Consider the following 22,137-nt stretch of genomic DNA (forward strand, 5'->3'; position numbering starts at 1 on the left):
TGCTTTCAAGCGCGGTTTATATAATTTTCTATCTTGTAACAATGATGTTGGTAAAAGCGTGAAATACACGTATGACAAATGAGGAAACGCCTACGTTTTAAAACATGCTAAAGTTAAAATCACATTTTCGAGTGCCAATAATAATACACATGCACAGAATAACACAAACAGAAATATTATTCGGACTGGAATACGAAATAACACGGACCACATCGAGCCATTAACTCTCATGTACTTTACCTGTACCGGGTACCGGTACCGTGTCGGTAAATCCTGCATATGTAGTAACTAACCGAACGTCTCGAAAGATAAGTAGCTGTACTTATTGATTTACTTACCGTCTATTTAGTTTAGTTTAGAACTTTCTTTATTTAACGCTGGCTACTGGAATTAGTACTTATGGAAAATTAGATTTATCCCAAACGTAATTACATAAATAAATATGAGTGGCTAATGCCTAGGTTCATCGGAAACAGTAGCCGATACAGGATAATGTGTATACAGGTACAAGAAAATTAATTTTAAATTTGGTATGATTATATAAAACATGACATAAAAATTATAACCGAAATGTGAAAATGTGTGTGTAATGTGTTAACCGATGTGTGTGTTGCTGGAAATGCTGCCAGTATCTTTGGCACTACGCCCCTGGGCTCCTTTTTAGATATAGATTTTCAGTTTTTTTAGGTATTAGTTTTAGTTTAGGTAACTTTTTATTGTAAATCTATTAATATACTAAAATAACGTACTTAGCAGTTAATCGGTTACCGAAATGTGTAGTTGTGGAGAAAACAATCAAAACGTTATAAAAAATATAAAAATGTGCGGAACGGAACGAGCGCTTGTTTGACTAGCTGGTCGCTTTTCCTTGGCTTAATAAATATTGATATGGTTAAAAAAAAATTGGTTTTCGGTAAACACTCAACAAAACATTACCCTCCTTCGTCAAAAAAGGTAATATGTTAACGTTTAAAGAGGTAGAGAGAGCTGTAAAGTGGCGTGACGTGGCACTTGAATAACCGCGCTAATCACGGGGTTGTAGTATCCCGCCCGATCAACGATCTATCACGCCACCGTAACTGCAATCGGAAACACCCTGTATAATGAGTTAATAACATAATTACTAACCGAGGATTCCTCGTATGTTAACAATTCTGGACTGATTGCAGCTACACTGGCAATTTGTTCTAATCATTTGGTGCCAAGTACGAAATGAAATCGAAGCAGTTGGAAGTTAATTAATCGTGATGTCATGCTAGTTAGTGGACAGGTAATATTCCTGTTATCTGCTATACAGTCAATCGGTATAATAGACTTATATGTTAAAGATAATAAAGATAAAGATAGTTTATTATTCAAGTAGGCATATTACAATGCGCTTATGAACGTCAAATAAAGCTACGCCGTGTTTATGAATTAAGTACAATAAATAAAATACAATACAATTTACACGGTTAATTTTCGTAACACAATTAAATCAATTAACTTAAGACTAACCACTGCTTCTTAACTACGCTTAATTGTGTAATTTTTTTTTGCAAACCATTCATTTATTAGGCGTAATCGGCAGCGCTGTCACGATCATTCAACGGATATAGATCTGCAAATGTGTGAAATCTCACATTTTACAAAACATATTTTTTAATAAAATTCTAAAAGTACTAGAAAATTATATAAATATCCAACAGCCGAGTGTTACTCATGTCTAACTTTTTTCGAACATTTTGGAACATTCAACTCTGACCAACATTGAACAGTATCTGCATACGAGCTTGCTAATTAACTGACATGTATTAACTACCAGTTAAAACTTTTATCACTGTATCACCGTTTTTTAGTTATTTACAATACCATACAGCCTCCCTAACGTCAGGAAGAATCCATGTTTATAAACATTCCATTACCATCGCCTTAATGTTTAGATAAATGGTTATCTTGATAAACAAACTCACAGTAATGCAAAAACCTTTGTAATAAATGCTTTTTGACATAACCTCATTCGTTGTTGTAGCCGTAGGTAAAGCCCGTTTGCACACAAGGATTAGGTTCCCGTGCTAATCTCGCTGCGCTGCGGCGCACGCTGCCCTCTGGCTTACTGGCCACGCCAACACCCCCGCGTTGACTGTTGCCACATTTTATTCCGATTCAAAGCGCTATAAAAATCCAATTTTAAAAAATTAAACTTCCATTTGACGCTCTGTGCGTGACGAATACAGACCGAACGGAAGGGGTTCATACCCCTTGCTTTAAAATGAGCGCTAACGCTACAATCTGTGCTCAAAATTATGGTGACAGACACATTTTATAGCGTCTCCGTTGAATATTATGAAATGAAAGTAAATTAATTTATTGTCGCGTTAATAAACACGGATATAATTTTTAAATTGGTTACGTCGAGTTAGAGTCTGGAGTTTATTGAGCACGTCTCGGCTTAAATACTCGTGAGATTTATGGAGTTGGTACTCGACTACTCGTTACGTTAACAAGCGACGAGTTACATCGACAGACTAGTTAAAAGTTTCACGGACTTAGCATTGTTTCTGAAGCATACAACTTTTTATTAGGTATGCAGAAAACAAAGACTAATTTAATCAATGTATTTTGCGGTTATTTATACGTGGTACTTTTTGGTACATTTACATAATAGGCATTTACTATTATAGTTTATTTTGTGGTTCGGCAGTTCGTTTCACCGCAATGCTCCCACGCGGATTAGTTTGTATAACAGAGTAATTGTTTTAACCAATAAAATGTTGCTTGAAATGTGTAAATATTTTCGATATTGCAAACACAACAAATAACACTACCAGATGATGAAACGTACAATTTTTTTTGAGCATTACTAAATACTCGGAAGCCATACTGAAAATTTAGCCACTAAATATTTTATGTGCCGACATTCTCTTCCCTTCTAAAATGTCAACCCTCAAATTGCGACGAACTAAATTCATTCTTTAATATTAGAGAGATAATTATAACATTTTAGGAAATTGTACAACGAACGGTAAAAAATATGTATTTTCAAAACTAGTATTGAGTACATACATAGCTGTAAAACGTGTAGAATCTTCTTCAGTCATGACATTGCGACTTTGCGATGCATTGTAGTTAAAGATGCGCAAATGCAAATGCAATTGAAGTAAGTTTATACTGAAGTATAAACTTTAATGTTGGTAAAATAATCCAGTGTCGCTTATGCCTCGAAATAATCGTGTACGACGAATAAAATAATATATTTTTAATCACATCCATTCGAAACGGTCTCCTTATTTTTTTAAGAGGTTTGATGTAAAAGTTTTTTTTTCTTACGTTACCTTGTATGGACGTCGCATGGACTCTTAAGTGCTTATTTTGAATAAATTATTAATAGGTAACTTTATGTATTTGGGTTAGATTTGTAATATATAAAATTTTGTATTTTATATTATTTGCGATTGTAGTGAAAAATTTTGTGTTTCAATCGACATAATAGTTTGTTTAACTCTCGTGCCTGAAAACCCTCGTCACGCTCAAAGATTCAACTTTTTGGAATCTTTCGCTTGTTTTCTGGACAATTTACAACTCAAAAAAGGTGACTTGCATCTGGTAATAAGGAAAATAGAATTATGAGTATATCTTTTCATACTTGAAATTACTATTGATTTTGATTTCTTGACGGATTATCTAAATGGCAACTATTGCTGACGAAATTGCTAAAATGCCAAATTACGAACTGCATCAGTGTATATTTATATGGGTTACTCAATGTACAGTCAACTTCAAAACATAATGTATACACGCCGAATGACAATGGAATAACGCACAAAATAATTATATTATCTAGCTTTACAAGAAAGTTACGAAACGTATAGTAGCGTCAAAAAATCTATCATACTGCGATATTTTTGCAGGCATTCACTCGAAAATTCATGGAATAATGTTATATAAATAATGATTGTATCATCATATATATACTTACTTCCCACTTCGCCCACCCCAATTGTATGTTATAAAACTTATAAATAGGTATCGTATTTCTTATTTAAAAAACACTCGAAATCAAATCTTACCAATAATAAAACCTAGATGGATCGATTCCTCTGCCTCGTTAGCCTCCGGTTTAAAAATTAAATCGCGTCATTACTTTACAATTTAGTACCCACCGGGCTACCGCGAAAACTCGGGCAAACGAATTATTTTCAAAATGAACCCTAGCTTAATTGAATTATCGTTTTCATACGCCCCTATATTGTAAATTTCATCGAAATCGCTGGAGCCGTTTTTGAGAAATTATTAAAAAATGTATGCAAATGTATCTGAAAAAATATGATAAGTAGAATTGCCGCTACTGTAGCTCCATGTAATAAACCCCCACCTAGCAGGTTCAGATTGAAGATCCCCGTCGCTGCGTTGCCATCGCCCGCCTACAAAAGGGATTCAACCTAAAGTTACTTTTAACTTTCGCTCCATAAATAAATAAGGTAAATATTACGTGAAAATGCGATTTCGATATACTTACTGTCAAACGGGGTGAATAAGGATAGCGGCGTAAATAGGGCAAAAATCGGGATGACATTTACCTATTAACTTTACTACCCACATGAATTGTATCATGCAAAATCTACTATTGTTTTCAATCGCATGATAGATTTTGTGTGGGTGGATTTAAGAACGTTCTAAATGGCTTGACTATCTTTTACTTATTAGAAATCTTTTAGTCTAGTCTTTAATTAGTCTGGATTATCGATCTATCAAATCTAAAAGGGATTGAACTTTCAGCAAAGCATTTTTTTAGGAAATTGTTTCTTAGCCTATTTTAAAAATACCTATATTCTTCACGGTATGAACATTCGGTGCTTTTCGAAAACGTAAAACCGATTAAGAATATATATTTTTGTTTGTTGTTTATATTTTGTTAGTCGAGTATTTATTTATCTTAGCGACAAATCATAAAGCCCTGAATGTGTCGCATTGATATGGAAGACAAAATTGTCCTCTCTAGTTATAAACACCCATTTGTAGAAACAATATTTGAATTGAAACTCATTCCGATCGAACACAAACACATCGCCCCGCTAACAGTTTTCCACGACTGTCCCCTCCCGATCGTAATAAACGGATAATACTCTATTTCCTCAATAGATTCCATAGAAACAATTTACGAGGCAAATCTAAAAATATGTCTTTTCGATACCGACCGTGCTGGGTTCCGTCACAGATGGCTTCACAATATCAGCCCTTTCGAGGGGACACTTATTCTGTAAAGTTTAAATAAAATTTTAAAAAGCCGGCAACACTTTTTTAAATTAGGGAGAGAAATTGGAGATTTTCTTTGGTGAAGTTTCGAGAAAGTTATGTAGACGCCGCCCTTCATCTAGCGGTTCTGATTAAGATTTTGGTTATGCCTACCCCTTCCTCAGGTAAAACAGTAGGCTTTATATCGATTTTCCCTGTGATACGTAAAACACGTTATCAATCAGTTGATAGATCTTATTAATGTGCACTATCATCGTAATTCATATCGAGATTAAATATAAAACATATTGGTAGCGAGTGCTTGTTCGTACTGAAGCCCTACCGCGTATCTCCGAGCGCAACGGACCTTCTTAAGTAAAATTACTTAAGAAGATTGTCAGTGACGCTCCTTGCATACAAATGTATTAGTACCCAGTATCCTCCTTGGAAAAAGATACGGCATGTTACCGTTTAATTACCACGCAGGAAATAGCAAGTTCTTATAGAAATAGTAAGGAACAGAACCTTCGTCAATAAGATTACTATAAGAAGTCCAAGATAAACTCAAGCGTTTATGGTGTCGCATATGGTACCATGGATTTTAACGCATCGCTTCCCTGTCATCTAAAACGTCAGCAAATAGACTAACGACGACAAAAACCGTAGCCCGATTGTCCATTAACACAACTACTAGTCCCGTCACTATAAAACTTGATTTTAGTCTACGAAATACGTTTTAAGGGTCAATTTTCTGTCCCTCAGTGGGTGGGAGGTATTCTTGGCCGATGGTCTTAATGGGGGACGAAGATGTCACAGTGCGGTTTCCAAACCGGGGGTCGGTTTTGAACCCCGGCTCTTAAACATTGATGATTATTCGAAATTCATCTAATTTGTGTACCAACAACCATGCTCTGCAGATCTGCTAAACAGTGTACTTCTATTTTATACTAGCTGTGCCCGCGGCTTCGCCTGCGTGGAATTCGGTCTGTGTCAGTAAGCGGCTAATTCACCCCTAATTTATCTCCCTGTCCCCTGGAGACAGAACTTAAAGTAAAGTTGACAGATGGATGCGCTAGAGGACTGTAGTCCAGATAAAATATTTTACAATTAGGTACCTACCACCAAAGATAGATATAACTCCGTAATAGATGGATACAGTCTAAGGAAAAAACGTGCCTCGAAAATCACGAAAATTTGATTCTCGATCAGATGTCGCTACTACCTTTTGCCTACTCTCGTATAGAGGGCGTTGACGGTTTCGTTTGTTATTATTTAACAATTTTAACGCATATCAGTGAAAGAACATGGGTCAAAATAATAAAAATAATTAATGCAAATAAAAAAGATCGTTTATCCATATTTAAACACATTTTATCGTATTTTAATAAATCTTCATTTTTAGTTTTAAAGTGTGTCGATAGATGGCAGTGAATTTACTGTGGTTACAAAATTTACTATGACAGTACCGCTCTATAATATTATATCCTCTTTGCTACCACTAAATAAAATAACACTCCAAAATGAATATTTTTTTTGCCCTTATTCAAATTTTTGACGTGATTTAAACGGCAAAGAGTAGTAGGTGTATATCGAACGATACAGTACCATTTTTGTATTTTTACGTCCTTGACTGTACCTATGCAAATCGGGTACACTACATAATTCCGAATTCCGGGTTTGCAGGTTCGCAGTTCTGTCTAATTTATTTATGCCGAATTTTTATGCCAAAAATATTCTATGCCGAATTTAACATGATGCGGCACGACAGGTACCCGTAATAATTACTAAAACGTGAGTCTTCATTTGAATATCACGGATTTCATTTTTCCGATCTTGTAAAAAACCGAATTTCTGAATACCGAATTGTTTTATTTCCGATCGGACAATTCGGAATTTAGGAACTCGGAAAAATTTTTTTTTCGGAAAAGTGTAAAATCGGAACTTTAAGCTTTCTGTCAAGTGACAATCGGATTTTAAGTTTTCGGAAATAGCACATTCGTGATTTTATTCCATCGTGTTTTTAAAAATCGTAATTTTGATATTTCGGACTTATAAATAATCGGGATTATGAAAGTCGTGGTTATAAAAATCGGAAAAACGTATTTCGGAATATTTGGGTGTTCCCATCAAAATCATGTCATCCGAATCGGTCCTCCAGTAACATCAGTCTAAGCATGACGCCGGCGGCGGGCAGCGTCTGCCCCTTTTTTTTGTTTTCGGAGTGGGAAATGCATCTGCCCCTACGACTTGTTGATGGTCATAGCGAAGCAGACGCTCACGGGGACCTGTAGGCGCTTGAAGCGGAACGGGAAGTTGCTCGGAATGAGGGGGATACGCGGGATGAACACGGCTTCTCCGGCGCCACACTCCGTCAGGATCTGCGCCTACATATGTATTACGTACGATGTATTTGGGATCACAATCGAACTCGCGCTGGCTTGCCGTTTCAGCCGAAAGCGAAGCGACCTGCCTAGCTAGAGCGCCACTGAGTCTCTCACCGTGGTTTTTCTCAGAATCTTGAGACCGTGCCCCTTGTGGCCGCAATGCATTGCGAGACTTTCGCGAAAGATTCGATTTTTTTCGGGAAGGCATGGTAACGCGTTTAAGTCCCAAATCGTTTGACATTTACTGAAAAATGTTTTTTTTAAAGTACCCACCTTCGTGACCATTATTAAGAGGAAAGGGCACGGCCGCTTCTCCATGCAAACGTAGTCTCCATTTTTTTGGTTAAAAACTACCCTATGTTCTTCCACGGGACTCAAACTATCTCTATACCAAATTTTATCTAAATCGGTTTAGCGGTTTAAGCGTAAAGAGAAATTAAAAAAAGTTTATTCATATTTTTTGTGTTTTCACTCGGGAATGGTGTGTCATTTTCGGGAGTGTCATTTTGATATCATAAATGAATTCGGCATACCCGATTTATACAAAAACGATACCTAACTTGGCCTAGTAGCTAAAATGATATAGTTATCATAATATCATAACCCCTTTTTCACCACCATAGGGGATGAATTTTTACAAACGCTGAAATAATTTTCTTGCTTTTTAATATAATAACGTTTTGCAAAGTTTTAAGTTCCTAGCTTAAAATAAAATTTGCACCCTAAGACAAACTTTCATCCCCTTTTCAACCCCCTGAGGGGTTAAATTTTCGAAAACGTCAAAATTAGTTTTTTTGTAATCGTCTATCATACCTTTCTAAGAAGTTTCAAAGCATTTGTAATGGATTCAAACTTTCAACCCCCTTTTAACCCTGTTAGGGGACGAATTCTTGAAAACGCTAAAATCACTTTTCCTGTATTATAATAATATGCCCATTATACAAAGTTTCAAGTAACGCACTCAAAAAAAAATTGATCTCCATACAAACTTTCAACCTCTATTTCACCTCCTTAGGAGATGAATTTTCAAAAACGCTGAAATTAGTTTTCTTGTATTTCAATAATATATCTTCTTACGAAGTTTTAAATTGCTAGCTTAAAATAAATCTTGAACCCCATACAAATTATCATCCCCTTTTTAACCCCCTTAGGGGTAAAATTTGTCAAATCTTTATAGCCTATAACCTGGCCGTGGATTTTTTCGACAGATTAGTAAAGTTTGCATCAAAATCCGTTCAGCCGTTTTCATTAGTTGCGCGGTCAAATAAACAGACAAACAGATAAACAGACGAACAGATAAACAGACAAAAATTCTAAAAACTGTTGGAATGTGTTCTGTTATCGATTCTAAGTATCTCCAGCCAATTTTTTTTCAAATAACTTCCATGTACAGACTTTCGACCCTCTTCCGCTTTATTATATGTATAGATTAGAGGAAACTTCAAATTTTTTTATCGTTATATTTGTCTGAAACTGTAACTTATTCAACAGTAGATATCTAGAAGCATGCGTTACCGCTCGGCTGCCATAGATATATCTGCGTCTATCCCTAATATTTTTCCCGGAAAGTACTCAGCGAAGCCAAACAACGGGCTCGAGGCGACGACACCGAGGTAGCGAAGTTGTGGCTAGTTATGGGGCAAAAAGCTATGATAATGACAGAGTCCATTGCGAAGGGCGAGCCGCGCTACGCGTGCCGAATAACGATGTCATGTCATGTAGACTAGGAAACGCGTAGAGCGACTAAAATAGTTAGCGCAATTGTTATTTAGTATGATCAACCAGTCCTTGTCACTGCAGCATTCTATAGAAAGTTTATACAAAATATAACCCGTTTTCATTGCCCTCTAGTGTATTATTTATTTTATTCTACTGTTCCACACTAACTACCGATGGTGTGACGATTTATTAATAAATATCTGGGAGACATATAAAAACTCAAATATGCGCGTTTTCCCAGAGATAAGACCTGGCTAGATTAATTTTTCGCCCCCGAAAACCCCCATTAGCAAATTTCATCCAAATCATTAAAGCCATTTTCTAGATCCGCGAAATATATACATAGATATATACAAGAATTGCTCGTTTAAAGGTATAAGATGCTAAAAAAATATTCGCTATTGGCATAAAATTTACACAGGAATTCGCCTTTGAGACGCATTTGTTATCGCTTGACGCGTCTACAGCTCCCTATGGCTACGGCTGGTGTAACACCCCACTCAGCGACCTCCGGCACCAGTGGAAACACGCCGACATCGTTCGGGGGCACAATACATGGTATTACCGCTCTCCGACTGATCTCCGCTGCACAGGGCAAAGTGGACGGATGAAGAACTTACGTACTCGTACCGAGCGTAACAAAGGTTATTATAGTCGCCATAAGATATATCGGAGCGGCCAAGGTGTTCACAAATATCTGACCACAGCCTCTATTATCAAGACATTACAAGTGCATGTTCAGATATTTTTGTGCACCTTCAGCTCTTCGATATATCTGATGGCGACTGTACACAAACATAGGCAGTATTAACATTATCGTCGAACACGTATTTGGAAAATTTCGATAAAAATTTCAATACCTACGAAAATCAAAATTCGGTCTAGCTAGGTTTCATTTACGAGTCAAATCATTTTCCTGAGAAGGGAAAGGGATCGAAAATAAGAGATATATATGGTATGGAGGTAACTATATACTCGTACTATATGTAAACTAGGTACGTTTATTCATATAAACTATTAACTAATTGTTCGATTCTATGTTTTTAACATGTAAATACATAAACTGCTACAGGGCATCCAGCATCTGGCAGTAGCAAAAACAGTAGGTATTATATACATTAGGAATATACTAACATATGTAAGAGTGGGATAGTTTTATTATTCAGATCCTTCATAGTGGCAGGGTTGGTAGACCGAAGAGTAATGTGTATTACAAAAAGCTTTAAATACGACACACCGAACCTGAAAAGTGTAGTATTAATATGCTTAATGACTATTATTAAAATAAATAGATAATGACATTTTACGTCCGTCTACCACAAATTCACGATATTAACTAGGCAGTAAACGAAGAATCGGGCAAACACGTGAAAAGATAATATAATTTTATGTTTCCTCTACCGCTAACGTAATGAAACTATTTTTTATTGCAAACAGTAATAATAAATTACACTTTTGATTTATTAGTAATTAATGTTTTTGACTGTCTGCTTACAGCCCACTTTGGGGATCCAGGAACGAAAAAATCATGAAGCTTTTGTGTGATATAATCTATTTATAGAGTGTCGAGGAATAACGGCGTTCCGCTTTGAGGTACTTACCATTTTGCTTTCTCTTGTAAATGCTCGTGCACTACCTATTACGTTATGTTTTTTTACATTACACTATAGTTCACTGAAAGATATTAGTTTTAAATGATAATACCGCTCGTTATCTACCCTAGTTTATTGAGTTTTGTTGCTCAGTCGTATGAATGTTTTCAATTAGGTACTAACTTTGAATTTCAATGGGTCCTACTGATTTTGTTCTTGTTGTTGTTTTTGTTTTGTTTTGTTTTGTGGTTGTTGTTGTTTTGTTGTTGTTAGGTCCAGCAATAATTAGTAGGTACTGTGTCTGCCAAGATGAGCAATAAAAAGTCGACAATCTGCTGCTGAAAGTGGTCGTGTATGACGAGAATTGTTAAATGTTTTGCTTAATTCGAATATTTACAAGTGGTATAAATGAAATAACGGCATCCATTATCACTTTAATTAAAACTTTTTATATTATAACACCTTTCATTTTCAACTCATCCGAGATTCAGTAGCAGATTATATAACATTTTCGATGCAAAATGGCTCCAATGTTTATAATTAATAAGCAAACGCCATTTGTCACTGTCAATGCACACCGGAACCAATACAGTTTGTAGTCACAAGATGTAAAGCCGATTCCCTGGAGGGCGACATGTTTATTTTCCACCACTGAAAGCTTTACCAGGGAAAGGAGTAAAATGAAAAGTAGACATGGGTCCGATAAATAATTGAAGGCTTCGATAGAGGACCGGGATTCCCAGGTCGAGCCACGCCCGCCAGGATCTTGAGGGAGCCATCCTTCACGCCTCCCCTGCTACTGAATTATTCCGCAATAACACACTTGTTATAGACGTTTCTCGAGGAGTGATACTTTTATGATTTACTCCAACTTTTATTGGCACTTAAAGAAAGTATAGGTACGATTTATTTCCCGTTCAATATAAGCTCCGGACTATATCATTTTTTGATTCTGAACAAAATCTCTTACGCTGTTCGGGGCGCGGGCGTCACACCCCATAGATTTAAGGGCGTTTTGGTATTTGATCGCAATATTTCAGTCATCCCGCGTCGCGTGGGGTTTGTGCTAACTCGAGTACACATACGAAATCAATTTAGTTATTTTTTAGTACAGAGTACAGATCATAAACGCATTATATTAGATACATTTATAGACGTTGTTCCATAAATCTGGAATCGTATAGGCGAGGTAGACATAATACACACAGGACGAACAGTAGCATTATATTGTATAACTATTTAGTAATTTCATTAGGTTAGGTTAAGTTACGAAGTAGGTAACTGATTATTTTACTAAAAGGGTACACGTTACATGCTTAGACAAAGTTCGCTCAATAGAAAATACCACAAATATCTACTAACGGTATGATTAGGTATAATAAGATTTAAACATAATCGGAAATATGAAAAGGCAATAATTTCGTATATTACTTTTTTAACCCTTTACCTACGGGAACTTTAAAAACCCAGTCACTGCTCAATACGGGCATGTATTGGCGAGTCATCGGTTTGACATAATTTCACTTACTTGTAACTTTTGAAGTACCTACTACAGCTACGTGCTTGAAATTAGTTCATTATCAATCACTCGATGTATTTATATTCACTAATATTTGTTTTTACACGCTTAATATTAATCACTAAGAAATTGAAGAATTTTAGGTAACTATTTCCGAATTACACAAATTTAAATGATTATTATTGAAATATTGCAAAAAATCAATCACTTAAATCTGCGTAGACACAGATCTCTGCTACTTATGACAAAAAGTGATGTGCGCGTATCGATACAATTGTCGATATTTCTGTAAGTACGGGATAAAAGTTTAGAAAGTTATATTTTTAGTAAATAAAAATTATTCCAAATTTGTAACTACTTGGAAAAAGAAAGTAAAAAAACTAAAGAATAACATTCAAAACACCCACAAGTCTCAACCCTACAACAAGTCGATGAAATATGAAACAACACTAGGTCCGCCATATTTAGTTTCATTTTTTGCACTCCTGCAGTACGGGTGTCAACCCCAGTTAACAGCAAAAAAGCGGTAATTTTAAAAATATGTTAATGTAGACCCATCTACCGAAACGTTATGATATTTTCAAGGTCTCGTTTTGATTAAAAAATATATTGAACATGATCATATCTTAGATCAACTATAGTTGACACTCGTTATGATAATTTCACGCGGTTTTTATAAGAGACGTTTGCTCTATTGCAACCGAATTGTCTTTACCCATGTTAACCATATAAACGCAACGTAGTGATATTAAATCTGCTTAGTCCGCTAAACAGTTTCAAGACAGCCGCATACTCGTAAGTAGGGCTCGTTCATTATTGAAAGTTATGTTATAGTTGGAGCAATAATGAACAAGTGGTTTTGAAACCTGTGGGGCGAGCTAGCCTTGGAGGAGCGATCGCAGAATCGGGGTTGCGATGGGGTGCCGTTGATAACGCAACGTTTAGGATTTCCTCGGATGAACGATAAATTTTATGGTGAATCATTTTTTTTCTTGGCACTAGTTGTCATGGATACGTACCTCTGGGCATAGAGAAATAAGTGAGCTTAGTGCTCACTCCATACATCGGTTTTCTGACTTAATAAATAATAAGTTGTATGGGAGGAATGGTAAAACGTATTATTAATAAGTATTAAACTCGCTTAAAACTTGATGCCTGTTGAGAGAAATTTTATTACAAATACTCGTAAGTGTTCGCAAAGCTCGCTTAAAGCTCATTATTATCTATGTATAGAGTGAGCACTCTAAGCTTACTTATTTCTCTATGCCCTGACCTGAGCAACGCTTAAAACCCTGATTTTATGGTAACTATTTAAATTTACTAAACATGTATTTTTGTGGTTTGTAAATGTATGAAAGGAATCATGAAAAATTACTTTTTCGTTATCGTTTCGTTTCTCGTTATTACATAAGGAATTTAATAAAAGTGTTTACTGGTAATATAAATACATTTTCTCCAATATGATTTGAAATATGTTCACCTTACTGTATCTTCTTCTTGAAGTTCTTCGTTATGGTCAAACTCATATAAAAAAAAATCTAACCATTATTGTCCTGTTTTAGCAGATGGGAAGTGTTCATTACTGTATTGTTTTTTACTACACTATAATTGACTATAATAACAAAAATACAAACAGACAATTATCACAGCCGCGGACCGCGTCTATTATACACGACCCGGTCAGCTATCATTTCGAGCTATAGGATAGAGTGAGATGGAAAGATAAGCGACCTTACATTGTCTCGTTCTTACAAGACCGTCGTGCATGATCGTGCGAATACTGCTTAATAAAATCATATACTATATAATATACAACTTATATATATACGATTCATAGACATAGTATAGTAGTTATAGACATGAAACCGAGCGACCAGGGGTAAGAGAAAGACATATTCATGTATTGACAGGTTAATGTATGGCAGCATAATCCTTTGCCTCTTTCACTCTTATAAATTTCGGTATTTCCCCATCGCCTCCTACCTATGCTGCCATAACCCGACCATGAAAACCCGGTCGGTGATAAGGACAAAGCATGGCACTATTTTCTCTTTCCTCTTATAGGAATCGCAATAAGACTATCTTTCTTTATCAAAGAGTGTCGTTTTTTGACGGTTTTGATGTGAAGGTTCGATTTGAGTGATGATTGATGCTTAAATAATGATCATTTTAACTTATTTTCTCGCATCATTGGAGAAAAGCCCTATATGTATATGCCTCGGCAGGAATAGAAATTCGTGGAATCGTCTATGTCTACGGTCTACGGTGACCGCTTACCCAAACTTACACCGATTTGGCATCAAAATTAAAAAAAAAAACTCTAATTAGGGATATAAGATATATACCTAAGTAACATCATTATTACCCTGCCACGTGACTTTTCCCATACATTATTTGAGTTTCGATTGGCGCTTCTGTTAAGGACTTATCGACTAACTAGCACTTTTGGCACCTTCAAATTGGTGCAGCCTATTTCCACCGAGATTTGTATCATTATTAATGTTTTGGCCGGGCAGATTATCCGATATGAACAGGCCCGGTGCTGACGCATATCAATCTGCAGCGCCGGCCGCACTTCCATTTGCCACGGTTATGTTCATTAATGAATATGCTGATGCATTTTCCGCGTCTAGTCGAGTTTGTCGATTTTAGCCAATCATAAGCAAAATCTGATAGTTACCTTTACGAAAGAAGGTTTGCTGTCTGTACACGCTGATCATACTATCAAAGACACAAAATAAAAACATTTAAAGGTTCTTTTTACAAACCAGATATCAAAATTATAGTTTGATAGCTCCAATTTGTTCAACCGATCTGTCATTTTAGTACAAAATTGGTACAAAAGCTCCTCATTCTGTGCGGAATAAACACAAAATCCCAATTTAGGACAAAAAAAAGTACGAGGCGAGTTACGAAAATTCCATACGTTCTCGTAACTCAGTGGCAACTCGCGGCAGTAATTGGCTAATTGATCGAACTGTTTTTTGTATCTGGAACATTAAAACACGGCTTACTAGTTATTAGACGACTAAACAGCAGTTGTTAAGGTTCACTATAGTGGCTGAAAGTTTGAGTGTAGACAATTGTTTTCGTAGAGTACGTCAAGTATGGAGCGTTATAGGGGTGTGTATATATGCATTCTTACAGCCAAGTATGTGCAAAGTTAGCGAGGTCAGAGTCAATTATGTTTGTAAATAAATAATACATTATTTACAACATTTAGTTCCAATACAAACCAACTTGTACTAAAAACAGTATCCTTCGCCATCCGACTGAGTTCGCAAGTAGAAAGTTCGCAATCATCGACAAAATATGTTGGCATATTATTACATCCGGTACATTATTTTAAGAAGGCATGTTGTGTATAGTATAATAGTGTATTGATGTATTTATGAATCAGTACCTAAATGTATTTCTTAGGCGCTTTCGTCACAGATTCGACTTCAATATGTTTAGTGTAAGTACGCCCAGCCGCAAATTGCATGCTCAATTTCATTCAATTTTGCAGCTCGGTGTAACTACGTGGAACGTCAAACGTCACATATAGGTACTTATTTGAATGTTATTGTATCTTAGTAGTCTTATAAAGGTGCCCACTGACTATCAGTCCGCCGGACGATATCGGCCTGTCAGTTAGAACAAAAATTTGACAGTTCCGAACAACTGACAGGCCGATATCGTCCGGCGGACTGATAGTCAGTGGGCCCCTTTACATTCACGAACGTCGATAGTGGCTGGTTGATACTATACTTCGTATGTGTAGTTTACTAACATGAAAACAATCGGTCGATCATCAAATCGTATGTAGATTTATAGACATATCATTCATAAGGGAAACTGCTGCTTACATCCACAGTTCACTTTGTTTAGCGTCGAAAATAAAGTAAGCGTGTTTTTGTGTTGTTAGCATATTTCGTGTCATACCGTGATGTATCGTGGCAGGATCCGATCGGAAATTATACGAGTGGGACATTAAATTCCTGTATACAGTGGTTTATTGACGCAGTAATAAAATCGACGTCTCCAAAATGCATGATTCGTACGACAGTCACGCAGTTATGGGGCTAAATGGTGTCTCTGAGAACACATTTCACACTAAAACCTCCATGGGCTGCCAGCGATCATAGATACCGTTTTGTTTTATGCCTTTGAATTATCATCGTCTACGGCTTGTTTATAGTCGCGCTGATATTAATATTTCTTTATACCGACGCCGCACGCACTTCTCCCCTGTGTTACAAGACCGAGGACTAGATAATGCTAATTCCAATGACTATCTCAATACTAGAGTGCGACATGTGCTTTAAAAACGGGTTAGTTTTTTTTGACCAATTAGATTCTTTGTGGCGGTGTCCTTTGTGACAAAAACAAAACGATGCGAGCAAATCCATTAATTAGGAAGAAATACGACACGTTCGATGCTCCATTATAGGCAGCCCTTTGACGCTTGATTAATTCCGACACAAAACTGACCTATTACAGCTAGTCGATAACGATCTTATCGATTCAAAGCACCGCTACCCATCTGCCGTCGGACGAGACCATAGAATTGTCCAAATTCTTTTTGAGAAAAACAATAACTGAGAGGCGCAAGACGGAACGGGGGCAGTGTCACGTAATAGCTCTGGCTTCCGGTGCGTTCATCAAAAAATTTATTTGGGCATTCCTAGCGCGCCTGGGCCGGCTGTACCGGGATGTCGGCGTTTAATTTATCTATAAACCCCGTGATACATGGCCGTTAGAGCGCGGCAGATGGCTCGCAATAACCCAACGGCCAATAGCGCGGATCACCAATTAACTGTTACTATACAGCCTACTGTTCTAACGAGTCAAATGAGCTTGCTCTTGGGAAATTCCAAAGGCTATAGGAATAAGAATCACGTAAGCTTATAATGTTATACAAGTATCTATAAACTGCCTTCTTATCGCTAATTTTAATCATGTCAATTAGATACAGACTCAAGTTGGTCTCCTATTAGTATATTTTATAAATTTAATTTCTTAATTGCTGTTCAAGAGTGGCATCCGCGACTAACTCCTTTGCAAGGTTAACAGTTCACTGGATTTAAAATTCATAGTTCAATTTAAATATTAATGATATGTACCTTCAGGATTTAGTTCACACGTCTTAAAATTAGTATTTTACAGTCTCTACTCGAGTAGAAACCCTCTTTTATCGAAACCCAAACCCCTTTTAATCAAAAATATAAAATTAATGGCAGATTTGATTAGACAATGCAGATAAAATAGGTCATGTTCTAATATAACTTGGTTTTATGAGTTAATTGCAAATGAATACGAAACACTAACACACAAACAAACCTCAAATGTGTTAGTAAACTTCTGAACTGAACCGCCTCGTTTCCTGTAACGTCCAACGGCGGTGCGGTTATTTGGCTCGCGTTTCAGACTAAAACCTCGGGTAAAGTTGCCAGCCGGCCTGCAGTTGCAGTCCATCATGTGTATCGGGCTTTAGTGGAAATGTCCAGAGACGATAGACTCCACGCACTTCCGCTATGCCAATGATTTACGCGCGCTCGCCGAGTTTGTGGCGTTCAAATGCGTGTTGTCCGATCCATTGTCCGGGGACGTCCAATATGGAAGGATCATTGCTGAGTTATGTGGAGGGGTCGCGGGAATAGGGTTGCCAAAAATACTTATACACATTTTTGGCCGTTAGTTCGTTTATTTTAAATATATTTATGATAAGGTTGGCGTCGAAATGGATGGGAAATATGTCAGGGTTAATCTTTCCTGAGTACCTACCTTTTACTGATCAGTTTTGTCATAGAATTTAGGAGCTGTTCGCCAGCATTGCCTGAAGAGTGTGAAATCAGATCTTTAAGACGGGGTGAAATTCCGTCTAGTCCCGTTGCGGAACCAGTTTTAAACGGAACCATGACCTCGAGGGTGTCTTTACTATAAAATTATTGATTTAGAGGCATACCTGGCTAGCCGTTGGTGGATCTTGAAAGTAGGCAGTTGATAAGTTGACCTTGGTTTGATTGAACGTTTTAGAATAAATTAATTGAACTTGACATAACCCAAATAGGTTTACAATTGACAACCCTAGAGCGCCATAATTTTCGATATCTCGTCATAATGCAAGGGGTTGCTGAGTTCAACGCTTTGTCAACATTTAATCTGATTTCTAAAGGTGACGTCCGAATGTTTCCGATATTTCGGCATTGTTGCCAGATTTGCTTTTTTTGGAATCGAGCATAAATGGGAGAGCCTGTTTGTTTCCATTTGAATGGCACAAGGATATCTTTAAGCTGATCATAGTGATCATTCACGTTTTATTGAATTCAATTATAAGCATGTAAGAATTGTGAACAGTTTTGATTTACAAATACTACTTATTATAACAAGCGTGCTGATTCATTCATAGCTGTAACAAAGATGCCAAATTTGTATGACGATGTCTTTCCTACAAATAAAACAAGATAGAGACAAGACAAATCCAAAGCGTCCGGTAAAAATGTCGGTGTAGGCTCTAGTTTAGGAACCTACGAACATAATATGTGACGCTTTCAACCAAAAGGTACCACATTGTCGCTTGTCTATAAGGTTGATTTCTAATTGAAGCTATATGGAAATAGCGCCTTACTGACAAGCGACAATAAGTACCCTTTTGGTTGATAATGGCACGTATATATATATATTATATAAAAACCGTAAAAGTGTCTCCCTTATCAAAAAATGCCTGGGTATAACAATTATAATGTTATTTAACATATTGTTTGTTTAAATGAATAAAACCAGTCAAAAAAGAAATGTTTGTTATAAATAAATAAAAACCATTTAACCGATTCGCAAGACCGAAGTAATCTCATAAGTACCTACTCCGTAAACAACTTCTTTAACACAAACAAAAGTGACAGTAGGTTTGTACCTACTGTCACTTTTGTTTGTGTTAAAGAAGTTAAAATGCGTTTGTACGCATTTTAACTAAAACAGCGTTGATGAGCGTTTAATGAATGACGGCATGTGCAGGTGCAATCCATTTGAACTCTTTAAAGTACTTTTGATGTCTAACAAACTTCTTAAATCTCTTATTATATACACAGTGGGACCTGCAGGAATTTCGACGTCTCACCGGCTCACAGGCTTTAAGTGTAGTGCCACATGATTATAAGCCTTGTGTTTTTCTCGAAGCTAACCGAAGCATAAGCCACATATTCACACTACATGTACGGTTACACACTCGTATATAGCTTCAGAACTAAAGTATCAACTTAAGGCATGAGTCATATCAGACTTCGAGTATTAGGATTCATTAAAATTCTCACGCCAAGCACTTATTCTGTCATCATCACTATTCCGTCAAGCTCAAGCAACATAATTATTATTTATTAGTTCATTTTTTATAACAACCACTTGCACAATACAGTTTCGTAGAGCGTTTGACATTTTTTACATTTGAGCTTTTTACAATGAACTAAAGCATCTATCACGATTGTCTTTCGTCTAATTACTGTATTTTTTATCCTATCTTTTAGTTTTACTCGAGTGTACTCCGTTCCATGGCCCTTTGGCATACTAGTATTTTATTTTTTGCGTCATTGTCAAAAATCCATGTTTGGCAGCCGTAGGTTAGACATGGAAATAAACAGGTATCTAGGACTTTTTTCTTGAGTTTCATCGGTAAGTTTGATTTTAATATATCTTTGTTGCTCCAATATTTGTTCCACGTTATGTTTATACGTCGGTTTATCTCATCTTGGCGTCTGCATTTAGCAAAGGATACTTGTTGGCCTAAATACATTAATTTTTTCACGTATTCTAGATATGTTGTTCACTTTGATGGGTCTTTCAAGGGAGTTGGTCATGATCTTGGTTTTGGTAGAGTTTAATTTTAATTGATTAAGATCACAATACGGTTGCCAATAAATTTATTAGAAATCTTGAGTCCTTTGTCTAGTAACTTCATCGATTCGAAACCTGATTTCTTAATAGAAAAAAATTACAAACATACGTCTAAAACGTACCTTAATTTTTTATACATTTTTTGCACAAAAGCTAAACACTATTGAAAGTTGCTTCTAAAAATACACAAAATTATTTTTTATCGCACTCGTCGATTACTTTTTTTGTATCTTATAAAAAAATATATGATATCTGCGATCCCGGGCACGCACAACCATATCGTCTACGCCTAAAACGCTCAGTGAGAGTGAGAGAAGAACGACCCACGGGTCCTTAAGAGGATCGTATAAAGTTGCCAACCAATAGGTAGAATCTTCATGAGCGTTGGTAGCCTAGCGACTGGTGAGGCGTGCGACTTTCAAACCAAACGTTGGGGGTTCGAACTTCAGCTCGTAATTACCTATGTTTCTTGGAATATATGTAACAAATATAATTAGATTTTCCAGCAGCTTCTCAAGGCAAATGCTTTTTGACAGATGGACTATTTCCCAATAAGTACCTGTGTCCCCTCTGGATTTTAAGGTCAGGTGGCAGTTGCACTCATGAGAATTACTGCTTGCGCGAATTCCTCGGATTATGTGGTCATTGCGGCCCTGGACTCCTTGAAGATGCAACCAGGACAGAGAGCCCTCTCTCCCAACTGTACTCGGTACGAGTGATCAAGGCCTTAAGTTGAGTAAATTTTTTAAAGGCCATATGTTTACTTTAAGGGTAACTTTTTACTATTGATTAGGTTGCAAGATTGGGCTTTCCTTTAGGATAAATTGTGGAAGTTACCAAAAATCAACCTTAAAGATTCGAAGCAATCATATAAATCAATATTAAACTTGACAAATTTTGTTGTGAATATCGATTGAATTGTCACAATTAGATACAATTTTAAAAGTATGATTTAAATAATTGTAGGTATTGACCTACAACTAGATTATAATTATGTAAATCTGACGATTTTTTCAAGTATTTCTTTTGGTTGTTTATATAACGGTTTGGAAATATTGCTCAACAGGGACCTCTACATACTCGCACCTTCTAATCTAAACTATAATATTTACTGAAATTTTTACCTAAGGACAGAAAAACTTTTAATAAAATATAATAAACGCCGCACCAAAAAAAAAAGCCCCTAAGAACAGAGATTGAAGGTAATTTTCATGCACGTTTTCCTATAGCTGGGTGGCGCCGGTAGATGTCACCACTGTCACCAGTGTTGCTGTGCACCGGCGCAAGCCTTCTCAAATATTAAAGGGCACGGGCACGACCACCTTTCACGACTTCTTTGTAAGATTTCCTAATGAGTTTTTTTGTTTAGTTTGCTGTAAAAAACTGATTGTTTCCGTAACGTATAACTTTCACTAGTGACAAAACTATTGATACGTATTACGTTTTAATTATAGCGATAGGTACAGGTGATTATCTCGGGAGGGCTATTGACGACGGTTCCAGTCAATTGTAAAAAAAACTACGTGTCTCATTTGCTACACTACGAAAATATGTAGTTTTTTTTATGTAATAGGATGCAAACGAGCAGACGAGCCGCCTGATGGGAAGCAGTCATCGCCGCCCATGGACATAAGCAACATCAGAGGAGCCACTCATGCGTTGCCCACCTTTGAGAACCCTAAATACCTGCTTCTTGAAGAACCCCACGTCATAGCGCAAGGGAAACACCTCAGAAGGTAGCTCATTCCACAACTTGCACGTTCCGGGCAAAAACGAGCGAGATGCCCGCTTGTTTTTGGTTTGCCAGTTTATTTTAGGGTCCTGTTATTAAATAGTTAAT

This window comes from Cydia strobilella, chromosome Z (genome assembly GCF_947568885.1).
Source record: "Cydia strobilella chromosome Z, ilCydStro3.1, whole genome shotgun sequence".
NCBI classification, from domain to species: Eukaryota; Metazoa; Arthropoda; class Insecta; order Lepidoptera; family Tortricidae; genus Cydia; species Cydia strobilella.